The sequence below is a fragment of the Puma concolor genome, chromosome A3, assembly GCF_028749965.1.
Source record: "Puma concolor isolate L17-30 chromosome A3, mPumCon1.1.hap2, whole genome shotgun sequence".
NCBI lineage: Eukaryota > Metazoa > Chordata > Mammalia > Carnivora > Felidae > Puma > Puma concolor.
In genome coordinates, this window is record NC_141669.1 from 45,982,421 (window position 1) to 45,999,748 (window position 17,328).

A 17,328-nucleotide genomic window follows, 5' to 3' on the forward strand; every position below is an offset into this window, starting at 1 on the left:
ACTTCATGCATTTGGACATATGCAAACCTGCAAGAAACCATCACCAAATAAAGATAATAAACATGTCCACATCTCTAAAAGTTTCTTCACACTGTATGTGTGTATATGATAAAAACACTTACTATACAATCTACCTTCTTAGCCAAATATATAAGTGCACAATGCAGTTATGTTAGGTACTGTTTTGCCTTCTCTATTATCTAAGGAAAAAAAGGACTTTTCCTACTATCTCCTCTCAATACCACATCATACCCAGGTCTGTCTTCTTCATGACTAAGCAGAAGTTGCCTGTTCGAGATTAACACCATTATGAAAATGAGACAACAACAGGGAGAAGGACAGGGACCATGAGAAGGAGAAGCAGAACATCTTTTCATTAATATATAATTAGAGAAAACATACTTTTAGCATGCACTTTCCTAGTGGGAAAATTCAGAGACACTTTACCCAGAATTATTTTGTGTGGCCTACCTATTTTTTTCCAATTAAAGAATTACAATTGCATTTTAATCAGGGACTGGTGAGAGTGCTCTTTAATATCCACATTCTTCATAATTAGGATTTAAAAATTTTTTTCTTCATGTGAAAAATTAGTGTGACTTTGGCAATTCTGAGAATTAATTAAAATATTTCTAGTGAAATAAAAGGTAATAGCTACATGCCTTGGGCCCATTTTAAAAATGCAATAAGGGCAATAATGTTGAGGTAGGTGTATAATCAGACAATAAAATATTTATCATCAGACTGAAAAGAATCATCAGCTGAAAGGAGGAGATCAATAGAACAATGAGTTCAAATGACCCTCAAAAAGACAGGATTAATGCAGTAAACCAGGGCAAACTTCAAGAAAATTGAAAATCATTTTCTCAATAAAATTTAGGAGATTATTGCATTAGAAGAGACTGTGTTGCCATGAAAAAAGGAGGAAATGAAGTATCAAGAGAGTTTAATATGAAGCATGATGGCTGAAATTAACCAGAACACACACAATGAACAGAATGGATGTTATTGAAAAAGAGACTAGTAAATTAACTTGAGGAATTATCTAAGATGTCAAAGGAATAATTAAATGAGAAAAGAGAAATGTAGAAGATATAGCTAAAAGTCTTGATATCTATATACTAGAATTTCCATAAAGCCAGGGCCAAGTTGAATATCACAGAATTGTGGAAATGAAGAAAGGGAAATCTCATTAAAATGCAGTAGGGAGGCTAGAAGTGGGGAGTAGAGCAGGAGCCATACCACTCAACATTAATTACAGGAAAAACTACCAATTACAGACCCCAATGGAAGAATCATCCACAAGTAAGGATTATCAATTAGAGGTACAGACAGGGAAAGATACACATTGCATCTCCTATGAGAAACCTACTACCCCTATAACTCAGTCAACAAGAAACCCTGGACTCATGCTTTTCTCCATGGACTTCCCTTCTCAGCTTCTTCCTTCTTCTTCATAAAAATGATGTCCCTCTCCTTCATTTGTGGGACTTGCCTATAGTTTTGCCATATTTGCATGCTCCAAAACGTAATTCTCTGTCATTCCGGAATAAAGTCATTTTTTCTGGTAAAATGACTACTTTATTTTTCAAGGTGAACAGAATCAATAATTTAAAGGATAACAAGATAATTTTCCTGAATAGAAGATCAGAGTCCATAGACTGAACAATTATGATTAAATATATGAATTCCCATGGGGAAAAAAAATGAATTTTCTAAATGCCTACATTTATCTATGTCATAATGTTTCCAGTGGATCAGGTGAGGGCCGTGCATGGTATAGAGTCATATAGATATAAGATATAAAATAACATATCTTAGATGTTAAAGCTAGGATCAGAAAGGAAAAGCTAAAAATGTAACCCTCAGATTCCCAAAAGATGTAGATGAAGTAAATTATCAGTAAGAGGATAATGTATGATCTGAGTTAAGAGAACCGCCAGTAAAAAGTGTAAGACGGCACCCAAGTGTATGTTCTATAACCACCATATTTGTTCCAGCCAAATATAAATATTCCTTCTTTTTTTTAATTTTTACTCCCTTCCAGTATTAATTAGGGTTGGTTGCCCTAGCTGCCGTAACAAATGATCCCCAGGTCAAGTAGCTTAATAAAATAATGGCTTAGTGTTCATTCCCATCATAGATGTGTTGTGTGCTAGGTGGACAGCCTTCTATCTAGTGATTGAGAAAATCAGTCTGCTTTCACTTACTGACTCTGCCTTGGAGAGGCACTGGGTTTTCTATGTCTGGCCAGGAGATAATGAAAGAAAGCATACAGAAGGTACACTTAACACACTGCTATTTTAACTATGGCAGATTGCTAGTGATCTATTCCTTCCACTCACATACCATCAGGGAAAATTAGTTACATGGCCCAACTTAGATGAAGTGGGATGCCCAAAAAGAAGAAATGGGTTTGATGAGCAGTTAGCTGGTCTCTTCTAGTCTACCACCTCAACCTATAAGCCCCAAAGGGTTGGAAACTGGGGAAAGAAGAACTGGGGAGTAGAGCAGAAACTTAACTGTCCCTCACTTGCAGCAGTCCTGAGTTGAAGGCAGGGGAGTAACTGTAACTTTAAATGATTTTGGAAGATTTACTCATATATGGGATTGGGTATTTGAAGGATCAAGTTGAGATTATGATTTGTGTCTTGAAATAATCTCAGAGCTTTACATCTTAAAAGTAACTACAAAAGATATGCAAATGGCAGACTTTTCATTGCTGGGGCAAAACTAGTCCCACTGAGCAAAGTTAAAGAATAGGGAAGCAAAATTAAATTGCCTTGTGATTGCATCCCACCAGTTGGGCTAGTTTAACATACTGGTTACAAAAATTCTTTCATTCACTTGAAATACTAGCTGGCATATTTTGTTCCTCTCTGCTGTGCCTGCACCCATTCATTTCTAGAGGCCTGGGCTTCAATTAACTCCAGAGGGAGTTGTAAGTTCATAGGCCTATGATCAGAGATGACAGCTTTTTTTTACTTCTGGGCCACCAAAGGCACCATCCAGCTGTGAGAAGGCAAAAAAGAGATGCAAACAGGCAGAACATGTTTTTAAGGCATTCTTTTTCCTCCTTTACACACACACACACACACACACACACACACACACACACACACACCAGATTTCTGTGTGTGGTAAAAAAAAAAAAAAAAAAGAGTTGGAAGCTATTCATCTCACTCTTATGGATCTGTCAAGGGGATATTATAGATTTCCCCTTGATATTTAAGGGATATGGGTTTAAAAAAAACAACTTTGTTCTATGTACTCATGTGGGATACCTTGAAGGCAGCAGACTAACAGAAGAACCTCTGGCCAAGGCCATAGGAAGGTTAGTAAAGACATCTTCATGATGTTTCTAAACATGAGAGAGGCTGAGATCTCCTCTCTGTTAACTGGGACAGAGTTTTATTGAGTACAGATGAGTATACAGATGTGCCTGGATGTGAAGTTCTCTGAGGAAGACTGTCGGTGGCTAGAAAAACACTGTCACAGGGTAACAAACTAGCAGAAACTTCAAGGAGGACAGTAAAAAAAGTAAAATCCAGGTAGCAATGGCTGAGATTTCAAAAGGTGACAAGATCTAGAGAGTTGTGGGAGGAGTCAAATTGGGAGCAGCAAAAAGGAACAGTGTGCATATATGTTCCTCCTCTGGATGAGACCACAGCAGATAAGCCATGTTTTCTCTCCATTTCATAGCCTATGCATAACATCTAGATTTAAATATAATTTATGAGCAGAATTCTGAAAAATCCATTGCTATTGTTAGTGGCTTAATGCCTGTGCTATAGACTGAAGGTATGTGTCCCTTCATAACTCATATGTTGAAACCTAATCCCTAATGTGATAGTATTTGGAGATAGGGTCTTTAGAAAGTTATTAGGTCATGAGGGTGGAGCCCTCATGAATGGAATTAGTGCCATTGGTTTTTTAAAATTAACTAATTTATTTATTTATTTATTTATGAGAGAGAGAGAATGAGAGAGAGAGAGATTGAGTGCAGGAGCTCGGGTGCACAAGTACGAGAGGGACAGTGAGAGAGGGAAAGAGAGAATCCCAAGCAGGTTCCTCACTGTTAGTGCAGAGCTGGACACAGGGAGGGGGTGAGGGGGAGCTCAATCTCACAAACTGTGAGACCATGACCTGAGCAGAAATCAAGAGCCCAGCACTTAACCCACTGAGCCACCTGGATGCCCTGTATTAGTGCCTTTATAAAGAGAACCCAGAGAATTCTTTCACCTCTTCTGCCATATGGGGACCCAGCAAGAAGACAGATGCTTATAAATGAGGAAACAGTCATTCACCAGACACTGAATCTATAGTCTTTGGTGTCGAACCTCCGAGACTTCAGAACTGTGAGATATAAATGTTTGTTGTTTAAGCCACTCAACCAATGGTATTTTTGTCATAGGAGCTTGAACAAATTAGGAACTTTAATAAAAAAATATATGTAAGATAATGACTCTCAGAAGTGCCCCTGTGGAATAGCCATGCTGCAACTCAGGTTTCCTTCTGCCCTGTTCTCTTGGATGCTTAGGATTCCTCTGTTCTTTCTGTGGGTCTCTGAACCTGAAGAGATAGCTGTACATCTACTCCAGAATTCTGGCTGTACCAGATTCTTGGCTTATACTCCAGAAGAGCTAAGCCCTCTTTCTGTAGTATTGACAAAGCTTCATGGTACATATTCATTTGAAATTTTGATTTGTTTCTCCTGTTTAATGCTTCCTACGAGACTCTAACCTCCATAAAGGAAAAAACCGTTCTGTTTTGTTCATTGCTAGCATAAAGTGAAAGTCCATTGATGATTACTGAACAGGTACTCCGTAAGGGGAAAAAAACATGAGAATTAACTTCCATCACCCCCTGCTCTTCTTGCTTTAACTTTTATGTAGAACAAAGGGGAAAAAAATTGCTGCCTCTAAGATACAAGTTTCTAGCTTTTTCCCCCTCAGTAGAAGGTTTTTATCTTTCCTCACATAATTTATGAAAAAAATGCAACTTAGGCATTTTCTTTTTTTTTTTTTAATTTTTTTTTTTCAACGTTTATTTATTTTTGGGACAGAGAGAGACAGAGCATGAACGGGGGAGGGGCAGAGAGAGAGGGAAACACAGAATCGGAAACAGGCTCCAGGCTCCGAGCCATCAGCCCAGAGCCCGACGCGGGGCTCGAACTCATGGACCGCGAGATCGTGACCTGGCTGAAGTCGGACGCTTAACCGACTGCGCCACCCAGGCGCCCCTAGGCATTTTCTATAGTATGCCACAATTTCTTTTTTTTTTTATTTTTTTTGAAATTTATTGTCAAATTGCTTTCCATACAACACCCAGTGCTCATCCCGAAAGGTGCCCTCCTCAATACCCATCACCCACCCTCTCCTCCCTCCCACCCCCCCCATCAACCCTCAGTTTGTTCTGTTTTTAAGAGTCTCTTATGCTTTAGTATGCCACAATTTCTTAAGGAAAAGAAAATCTGGTTGAAAAACAAATCTCAAAGTGAAAAAATTTATGGGAACCTGAGGCAAGCCAAAGAAAAGAAGTTTCTCTACATGAGAATTCTTCAGAGTCTTTACTTACATTAGATTCAGGGGTTACTTCTGCTTAACATACCACTCATACATTTTCATCCTTGGTAAAGAAGGCTCCTCATGGGGCGCCTGGGTGGCTCAATCCGTTAAGCATCCGACTTTCGGCTCAGGTCATGATCTCACAGTTTGTGGGTTCGAGCCTCATGTCCAGCTCTGTGCTGACAGCTCAGAGCCTGTAGCCTGCTTCACATTCTGTGTCTCCCTCTCTCTACCCCTCCCCCACTCACACTCTCTCTCTCTCTCTCTCTCTCTCAAAAAAAATAAACATTAAAAAAATTAAAAAAAAAAAAATACCCCTTAAGTTTGATGTGGCTGTATGGGATTTTCTCTTCTGTGCCATTCCTCATGGAGAACTGGATGAATTTCTGACTGCTGAAAAGTGCCTTTACCCTGGAGCAGGTTCAGGGTAGTGGGAAGAGACTGGAGAAAATAAAGGCACTATATAAAGATGCAGACAACTGGGAGAAAGATCAGTGAGAAAATCAGTGTTTGAGGGGCGCCTGGGTGTCTCAGTCGGTTAAGCGTCCGACTTCGGCTCAGGTCATGATCTTGCGGTTCGTGAGTTCAAGCCCTGCGTTGGGCTCTGTGCTGACAGCTCAGAGCCTGGAGCCTGTTTCAGATTCTGTGTCTCCCTCTCTCTCTCTGACCCTCCCCCGTTCACGTTCTGTCTCTCTGTCTCAAAAATAAACGTTAAAAAAAAAAAATTAAAAAAAAAGAAAGAAAATGAGTGTTTGAATCATTAACTTAAATGGGTTGATGAGTAACTTAATTGGAAATGCAAAATATTTTAAACCATGCTCTTGAAGAACCATCATTTCTTTTGGAAATGAACTATATCTTAGACACCAAAGGCATTTTATTAATACATGTTAAAATGAAAATGTAATGATTATTCCATTTTATAAATCTTACTACTTTGGGTATAATAGGGTTTTTCATTTTTTAGAGTATAATTAAAATACAGTAAAATTTAACTTTTAGTGTATAGTTTTATGACACTTTGCATTCAAATTCTACCCCCCCCCCCGTCCCCGCCTCCATCTCCTACCAACTACAGATCTTTTTCTGTGCATATAGTTCATCTTCTCTAGAATGTCATACAAATGAAAGCCTATAATATGTAGAGGCTTTGACATTGGTTTATTTCATTCAGTACATTGTATTTGAGACTTACCCTTACTGTTTGTGTCAGTAGTTCATTCTTTTTTATTGCTCAGGACTATTCTGTAATATAAATGTACAATTTACTTATTCATTCCCACACTAAGGGATATTTAGGGTGTTTCCTTTCCTTTTTGTCAGTTATGAGATGAACATTTTCATACAGGTTTTTGTGTGAAGCTTAGAATATGATTTTTTCAATTTCTCCCACTTATTTGTGCTAATGGTTGTCATACGTTACTTTACTATATGTTATACACTCAATGCCTCACTACTCTTTTTGCTTTAGAAAATAAGTTATCATTTAGAGCTGCATAATCTAATAAAGTAGCCAATAGCCACATGTAGTTAAATTTAAATTTAAATTAAAAATTCAGTTCTTTAGTAACACTTGCCATATGTGGCTAGTTTTATTGACAGTACAGAAAAAAGTAGTTTCCTTGTTACAGGAAATTCTTTTTGAAAAGGGCTGTTTTAGGGGCACCTGGGGGCTCAGTCGGTTAAGCATCAGACTTTGGCTCAGGCCATGATCTCATGGTTCATGGGCTTGAGCCCCGCATCAAGATCTCTGCTGACAGCTGGGAGCCTGAAGCTTGCTTTGAATTCTGTCTCTCTCTCTCTCAAAAGTGAATAAACATTTTTTAAAAAAATTAAAAAGGGCTATTTTAGAGCCTTTAAAGTAAGGAGAAAAAAGAATTTATGTTTAACATTTTTACATCATTTCTTTTAGGACGTCCAAGTTTTGTTTAAAAAATTGTTTCTGCCTAGGGCGCCTGGGTGACTCAGTCAGTTTAGCATCCAACTTCAGTTCAGGTCATGATCTCAGAGTACATGGGTTTGAGCCCCATGTCAGGCTCTGTGCTAACAGCTTAGAGCCTGGAGCCTGCTTTGGATTCTGTGTCTCCCTCTCCCTCTGCCCCTCCACTGCTCACACTCTATCTCTCTCTCAAAAATAAATAAACATTAAAAAAAATTTTTTTAATTGCTTCTGCCTGATGATTCTCCTTTAACACTTTTAGTAGTGCAATTTAACTACAAATAAATTTCCTATTCTTGTTTTACTGAAAAAGTCTTTGCTTCTTCTTCATTATTGAAAGATACCACCGCAGTGTATAGAATTCTTTGTCAACAAATTTATGGTTACTTTCATCATTTTAATAATATAAATGCATCATTTTCTGGCATGTATAATTTCCTTTTTAGTATTTTTTATTTTTGATAAATGAAAAATGTGTATATTTGACATATAAAATGTGATGTTTCAATAGATGTATACTTTGTGAAATGATTCCACAAACTAATTGACCTAGTCAATAACTTTTATGGTTCCTTTCATCATTTTAATAATATCAACCCATCATTTTATGGCATGTATAATTTAAGTATTTATTTTTGACAAATAAAAAGTGTGTATATTTGACATATAAAATGTGATGTTTCAATATATGTATACTTTATGAAATGATTCCACAAACTAATTGATATGACTATCACCTTTTTTGGTGAAGAGGTAAGGACACTTGAGATTTACTTTATCAGAAAATTTCAAGTCAACATTACTATTAACTGAACTCATTATGCTATGCATTAAGACTCCAAAATTTTTTCATCTTATAACTGAAAGGTTGTACTTTTTGGTTAATATCGGCCTTATCCCTCCTACCTCCCAGCCTCTGGAAACCAACTATTCTGCTCTCTGTTACTATGAATTTGAGGGTTTTTTTTTTCTTTTTAGATTCCACATATAAGTGAGATAATGCTAAATCTGTCTTTCTCTGTCTGGCTAATGTCACTAAGCATAGTGTCCTCCAGGTTCATTCATTTTGTCACAAATGGCAGGATTTCCTTCTTTTTAAGACTGAATAATATATTCCATTGTATGTGTGTGTGCAAGTGTATCACATTTTCTTTATCTGTTCATTTGTCAAGGGACATCTAGGTTATTTCTAAATCTTAACTATTATGAATAATGCTATAATGAACATGAGAATGCGATAACTCTTTGAGAGTGATTTTATTTCCTTTGGATATATATGTCCAGAAGTGGGATTGCTGGATCATATGGTACTCCTTTAATTTTTTTTGAGGAACTTCCATACTGTTTACCATAATGGTTATACCAATTCACATTCCCTTCAACAGTGCACAAGTGTTCCTTTTCCTGATCATACACACTACTCACTAACACTTATGTTTGGGCTTTTTGATAATTGTTATCCTAACAGTTAAGAGGTAGAGATCACTGTACTTTTGATTTGCATTTCCCTGATGATTAGTGATGTTGAGCATCTCTTCCTCTATCGGTTGGCCGTTGTATGCCTTCTTTAGAAAAATGTCTATTTAGGTGCCATACTCATTTCTTAATCAGGATATTTGGTTTTTTGCTATTGAGTTGTAGAAGTTCCTCATAAATTTTGGATATTTATCCTTTATCAGATATACAGAGATAAATGGTTTGCAAATATTCTTTTCCCTATTTCATAGGTTGCCTTTGCATTCTGTTGATTAATTACTTCGCCGCGCAGAAATTTTCTAGTTTGACAGTTTTACTTGTACATTTTTGCTTTTGTTGCTTGTACTTTTGGTATCAAACCCAGAAAGATAATTGCCAAGATCAATGTCAAGGAGCTTATACCCTATGCTTTCTTCTAGGAGTTACAGAGTTTTGGGTCTATGGTTAAGTCTTCAATGCATTTTGAGTTATTTTTTGTGTATGATGTAAGATAAGAATCTATTATCATTCTTTTCTGGATATCTAGTTTTGCCAACACCATTTATTGAAGAAACTATCCTTTCTTCATTGTATATTCGTGAAACTTTTGTGAAAAATTACTTAAACATACTTGCACAGGCTACATTCTGAGTTATTTAATCTATTGATCTATGTATCTGTTTTTATGCTAGTACCATACTGTTTTGATTAGTATACACTTGTAATATAATTTCAAGTCAGGAAGTATGATGCTTCCAGTTTTGTTCTTTTTGCTTAAGACTGCTTTGCTTATTCTTTTGTGTGTGTGTGGTTCTGTATAAATTTTAGAATTGTTATTTCTCTTCTGAGAAAAATGCCACTGGAATTCTGATAGATTTATACTGAGTTTGTACATTGCTTTGGGTAGAATGAATATTTTAACAATCTTAATTATTCCAATCCACAAACATGGGATATCTCTCAATTTATTTTTGTCTTCATTTTCTTTCATTAATGTTTTGTAGTTTTCAGGGTACATATCTTTTAATTCCTTGGTTACATTTTTCCTTAGTAGTTTATTATTTGTTATTATAATTAACATTTTTAAAAAATCTTTTTTGAACAGTTTGTTTATGTATAGAGACACAACTGATTTTTTAAAAAAATTAATTTAAATCCAAGTTAGTTAACATACAGTGTAATAATGATTTTAGGAGAATTTAGTGATTCATCACTTACATATAATACCCAATGCTCATCTGAACAAGTGTCCTCCTTGATGACCATCACCCATTTAGCCCATCTCCCTACCCAACACCTCACCAGCAACCCTCAGTTTGTTCTCTGTATTTAAGAGTCTCCAATGGCTTGCCTCCCTTTCTCTTTTTATCTTATTTTTCCTTCCCTTCCCCATGTTCATCTGTTTTGCTTCTCAAATTCTACGTGTGAGTGAAATCATGATATTTATCTTTCACTGACTGACTTAATTTGCTTAGCATAATACACTCTAGTTCCACCCACATTGTTGTAAATGGTAAGATTTCATTCTTTTTTATTGTCAAGTAATATTCCACTGTGTGTGTGTGTGTGTGTGTGTGTGTGTGTGTGTGTGTGTGTGTGTGTGTGTATACCACATCTTCTGTATCCATTCTTCAGTCGATGAACATTTGGGCTCTTTCCATAACTGGGCTATTGTTGATAGTGCTGCTATAAACATGAGGGTGACTGTGCCCCTTCAAATCAGTATTTTTGTATCCTTTGGATAAAAACCTAGTAGTGCGATTGTTGGTCATAGGGTAATTCTAACTTTTTGAGGACCCTCCACACTGTTTTCCAGAGTGACTGCATCAGTTTGCATTCCCAGCAGCAGTGCAAAAGAGATCCTCTTTCTCCACATCCTTGCCAACATCTATTGTTTCCAGAGTTAGTTTTAGCCATTCTGACAGGTGTGAGGCAGTATCTCATTGTGGTTTTTATTTGTATTTCCCTGATGAGTGATGTTGAGCATCTTTTTATGTGTCTATTAGCCATCTGAAAGTCTTCTTTGGAAAAATTTCTGTTCATGTCTTTTGCCCATTTCTTCACTGGATTATTTGTTTTTTGGGTGTTGCATTTGATAAGTTCTTTATAGATTTTGGATACTAACCCTTTATTCAACATGTCATTTGCAAGTATCTTCTCCCATTATGCTGGTTGCCTTTTAGTTTTGTTGATTGTTTCCTTCTCTGTGCAGAAGGTTTTTATCTTGATGAGGTCCCAATAGTTCATTTTTGCCCTTTTTTCCCTTGGCTCTGGAGACATGTCTAGTAAGAAGTTGCTTCAGCTGAGGTCAAAGAGGTTGTTCCCTATTTTCTCCTCTAGGATTTTGATGATTTCCTGTTCTTACATTTAGGTATTTCATCCATTTTGAGTTTATTATTGTGTATGGTGTAAGACAATGGTCCAGGTTCATTCTTCTGCATGTTGCTATCCAGTTTTCCCAACACCATTTGCTGAAGAGACTGTCTTTTTTCATTGGATATTATTTCCTGCTTTGTCAAAGATTAGTTGGACATACGTTTGTGGGTCTATTCCTGGGTTCTATATTCTGTTCCATTGATCTGTGTGCCAGTTGTGTGTGTGTGTGTGTGTGTGTGTGTGTGTGTGTGTGTGTGTGTATGAGTGCCAGTACCATACTGTCTTGATGACTACAGGTTTGTAATAAAGCTTCAAGTCTGGAATTGGGATGCCTCCAGCTCTGGTTTTCTTTGGGTATTTGGGGTCTTTTCTGGTTCCATACAAATTTTAGAACTCTTTTAGCTCTGGGAAGAAGGCTGGTGTTACTTTGTGATAGGGATTGCACTGAATGTGTAGATTGCTTCAGGTAGTATCAACATTTTAATGATATTTGTTCTTCCCATGAGCATGGGATGTTTTTCCATATCTTTGCGTGTTCAATTTCTTTCATACACTTTCTATCTTTTGCAGCATATAAATCTGTTACCTCTCTGGTTATGTTTATTTGTAGGTATTTACAGTTTTTGCTGCAATTGTAAATGGGATCAACTCAATTTCTCTTTCTGCTGCTTCATTATTGGTGTATAGAAATGCAACTGACGTCTGTACATTGATTCTATATAATGCAAATTTGCTGAATTCATGTATCAATTCTAGCGGTTTCTCGTGGAGTCTTAAGGGTTTTCCACATAGATTATTATGTCTGCAAAGAGTTAAAGTTTGACTTCTTCCTTGCTGATTTGAATGCCTCTTATTTCTTTTTGTTGTCTGATTGCTAAGGCTAGGACTTCCAACACTATGCTGAGCAACAGTGGTGAGAGTGGACATCCTTGCTGTCTTCCTGACCCTTAGGGGAAGGCTTTCAGTTTTTCCCCACTGATGATGATATTAGCTGTGAGTGTTTCATATATGGACTTTATGATCTTGAGGTATGTTCCTTGTATCCCTACTTTCTTGAGGGCTTTTATCAAGAAAGGATGCTGTATTTTATCAAATGATCTTTCTGAATCTATTGAGAGGATCATGTTGTTCTTACCATTTCTTTTATTAATGTGATGTATCATGTTGATTGCTTTGCAGATATTGAACCAGCCCTGCAGCCAAGGAATAAATCCCACTTGATTGTGGTGAATAATTCTTTTAATGTGTTGTTGGTTTCGGTTGGCTAGTATCTTGTTGAGAAACAACTGATTCTGTATGTTGGTTTTTCATCCTGCAACTTCACTGAAGTTATTCATTAGTTTCAAAAATTTTTTGGCAGAATCTTTAGGGTTTCTATATATAATATTTTGTCATATGCAAACAGATTTTACTGCTTCCTTTCTGATTTGGATTTGACATACATAATTTCTGATATAAATATGCTGTAGTTCTAATCTTTGTTATTTTGTATGTAATATGTCTACTTTTTCTGGTTGTTTTCAAGATTTTAAAATTTATTTTGTTTTTCAGTAGTGAATATGTGTGTGTGTGTGTGTGTGTGTGTGTGTGTGTGTGTGTAAGTTTATCTGGTATTCATTGAGTTTCTTGGATCTGTGGTTTTGTGTCTTTTTTTCAAAATTCTTGTTCATATCTCTTCAAATATTTCATCTTCCTTTCCTTCTTTCCCTTCTCCTTCTGGCATTTAAATTACATGTTTGATAGATTATTTCATCATCCCATAGTTGTTGGATGCCCTATTCTGTATTTTTATACTCTCTTTCATTTGTGTTTCAACTTGACAATTTCTGATCATCAAATTTTAAGTTCACTGATTCTTTGCTTGGTTGGATTGAGAGCTCTGATATGCTTTTCAGGGGTGTTATCTCTGTTATCATGTTTTTAAGTTTCAGCATTTAAAATTTTTATTTTAGAGAAAGAGAAAATGCATTCACATTCAAAACTAGAATGGGCAGAGAGAGAGGGACAGAGAATCTCAAGCAGGCTCTATGTCCAACATAAAGCCCAACATGGGGCTTCATCTCACTAATGTGAGATAATGACCTGAGCCAAAATCACAAGTTGGACACTTAACTGAAAGAGTCACCTAGCCATCCCTAATTTGTAGCATTTTAATTTGATTTTTTTATAGTTTCCATCTCTCTACTCGAGTTTCCTATCTGATCATTCTTGTCCTCTTCTTCCATTAGGGCCTTTAACATATTAAACATACTGATTCCCTATTTGCTAGTCCTAAAACACATGTAGTATCTGAATCTGATCCTATTGATTGATTGGTATCTTAACAGTGATATTTTTTCCACATTTTTTTGTGTCCCTCTGGATTTTCTGATGAAAGCTAGAAATATTTTGTAGAACAGTAGAAACTGAGATAATTAGTATCTTTCAATGCAATAGACTCACCTTGTCTTTTTCTAGGTCTTGGTGAGGGAGATTTAGTCTATCTAGTCAGAAGTTAGATTGGATTTACTTTTTTGTTTATTTGATTCTGTGGTTACCCTCAGAAAACCACAGCCTTCAAATTCTTCTAATATCTTGTCTTTATGGTAGGGTAGGGTAGGGGCAGGGATTATCTGCATCTTCAACTTTATATTTTCCCTTTGTGCCTATATCTCAGAGAAGGTCTCCCTCGCTTCAATCTTCTTCCAGTAGCATATTGCTGTTAGTTGTCATTCAGTGCTTCCTAGTGTAGTTAAGGAGAGCAAGTTAAAGGAAGGTGTTCTATGTTTTTCTGGTTCTGCCTAAGTGTTAGGCTGGATTCCTTGTTTAGGAGATAGGTCATTCCCAGTAATCCTGCCCCTCTCCAGAAGTAGAAGATATTTAATAAATTTGAACCTGGAACATATTTTTACCAATCTGGCTGGAGTATGGGGTTTTATTGTCTTCTAGGTGCAATGATTACCTGTACTCTGAAGGCAACAAGGTTTGGTGCCTTGTCCTAAGTTACTTAAGACATTTGTTTTTTTAGGGGACATTACACAAAAGGCTTCATGTTTTGCAATGGATGCCATTCCTCTCCTCTAGGTCTGAACCACAAAGATAGGATTTTAACCTTACCTCTAATCTTTCTTGTAAGCCTGAGAGTAGGTGCAAATTCTTCTTGTGTCTCTGGTTCCTAGCGGCCCTATAATCTTAAACTAGTGTTTGTTTGGCCTTTAGCCATTTGTTTAAAATTTTACCTGAAATTTTTCCCAGCTTATATGATGTTGCCTCCCTACTATAAACAAATGTTTGTGCCGTCTCTTGGAGGTGAATGTCTTTCTTAATATTTTGAGTATACTGGTTGCCATACAATTTCAGATTTCTGAGGTAAAAACAGGTAAAAATATGAATAGTGCAGTTTGATGTGTAGCCTGGTGTAGGTAGTGTGATCACAATGGAGTGGTCAGGTAGGTGGGGTAGAGAGGAATGTGAATCCTTTTCCACCAAAGATATGATACTAAGCTCTCAAGGTCAGATATAAGGAGGATAGGAATAGGTAAGATCACTCAAGCAACACTGTGGATAATGGATAGAAGGAAGGATGGAGGCAGAAAGCTTATGTAAAAACTATAATTCAGGTAAGGGATTGACCTATGGTGGTGGCAATGTAGTTGAAGGAGTTATGAGAGTTTTGAGAGAGATTTAGATAACAGAATGAAGATAATTTAGCAACCAACTGATTGTAGGAGAAATACATGAAATGAGTTTACAATAACTTCCAGTTTATGGCCTATGTGATACGGAAGATGTTGAAATCAAAGGAAATATAGGAAAAAGAGAAGATTTTGAGGCAAAAGATTGAAAGAGGAGCTAACTGTGGAATATAATACATTCTCTTTGGATGTGGTATGTTTAAAACAAATATAAGATTGAGGTGCCTGAGCAGCTCAGTTGTTTGGGCATCTGACTGTTGATTTCAGCTCAGGTCATGATCTCATAGTTCATGAGATCAAGCCCCATGTCGGGCTCCCATGCTAATGATATGGAGCCTGCTCAGGATTCTCTTTCTCCCTCTCTCTCTGCCCTCCCCCAAAATAAATAAACATTAAAAGCAAACAAACAAGCAAACAAACAAAAAACAAATATAAGATTCCCAGGTAGAGATATTCAACTGATACATGGATCTAAAGTTCTTGACAGAGGATTAAAATGAAGATGCAGATTATGAGGTCGGCAGCATATTAATGCCTGGAAAAGAATCAGCAGAAAATGCCAGGCACTGTCTTTGGTACATGGGATATAAAGTGGAAAGAGAAACCACGTTCCTACTCTGGTGAAGCTTACATATTAAATAGCCACAATCAGGGGCACCTGGTTGGCTCAGTCGGTTGAGCGGCCGACTTCGGCTCAGGTCATGATCTCACGGTCCGTGAGTTCAAGCCCCGCGTGGGGCTCTGTGCTGACAGCTTGGAGCCTGGAGCCTGTTTCGGATTCTGTGTCTCCCTCTCTCTGACCCTCCCCCATTCATGCTCGGTCTCTCTCTGTCTCAAAAATAAATAAACGTTAAAAAAAATTAAAAAAAAATAAAATAAATAGCCATAATCAAATGGACAAATGCATAAATAATTTCACATTATTATAAACAAGGCAAAGAATAGACCTCTAAAGGATGCTAAAATTTAAGAACTGGATGAACAACAACAAAACATTATTTGTAAGAAACCAAGAAGGAGAAGTAGATGCAAATAATGAAGGAAAATCAAGACCAAGAGTGTCAAGGGAAAGTGTTCAAGAGGACTGATGCTAAAGGTATCGAACAACCAGTAGATTTTCTCCTGAATTTTGTTCAAGGGTCTATGGCTCTGCCTTTGCAATCAGAGTTGCCAGAATGAGCATATGGGATGTTGGCTTTGCCATTCTGATTGCTGATTTAAAACAAATCTCACCATATTTCTGATCCCCCATTCTCAAAATGTTCCCATGAGTAAAATTGAGTCATCTTTAGAATATTAGAATTTAGAATACTTTACAGGATTAAAAATCATACATTCTTTGTCCAAGTTAATTGTAGATATCTCATTTCTTAGGCAAGGAAAGCCTTGCTCCTTCAAGCCATATTGAAGAAAATGGATATATTCTGACATTGCTCTCTTTCAATAAAGACAAATATTTTCAGTCACATTACTTAAGTATTTTTTCTCTTTGTAACTATTTTTTTCTGGATAATAATATTTGTATACTTTCAACGATCTTAAAAGTAAGCTAGATTATTTTCTATTCCTAGAACTATGCATAGAAATTCACAGTACCAAATTATTTTTATTTACAATGCAGTTGTTTTGTCTTGGATGTTGAATGTGAAACCTTGAGGGTTCTTTATGTTGATTTTGTTCCTCAAATTCATTACTCACTATTCAGTTGCTTTTCTATGTTGCTTAGAATAGAATCAGTGTGAGAAGTTTTCATCTTGAATGTATTTCAGACGTAATATATTTTAAATTCTGTCAGGTTTTACTAGTGCTGCTAATGCATTTAAGTGTGCATTAAGACCCAATCCTTTTTATCCATTTCATTTTCACAGGCAAGAATTGTAGTGTCAGGATAGTTATTTTCTGAATTAGCTGTAAGCCTGGCAGAAGCTTTTCTGTGGCATACATTTTTTAGAAATGGCAGGAGAACAAATTTCACAGTGGGCCACATCACTTTGAAAACATGATTATTAATCTTTTTTCTGAGCAAAAGTGCAGTGGATAAAGAAATTAGTTCAGCAGGAGGAGAACCTAAACATTTTTGTGTTTGTTGCAGGGTGTGAGATGGAAAATGAAATAAAGTTACAGCCAAAATTAATTTTCCCTAGAAAGTTTTGAATGCAAACAATGGCAAATATTTAATAACCTTTATTGTTTTGTTTTTGAATGTGAGAGGGCACCACCTTTCACCTTTGTCAAATACAAGGAAAAGAATGGCCTTTTGATGGGCTTGTATTATACTATGTTGAACTAGAGCATGGCCACATCATTATTAGCAATT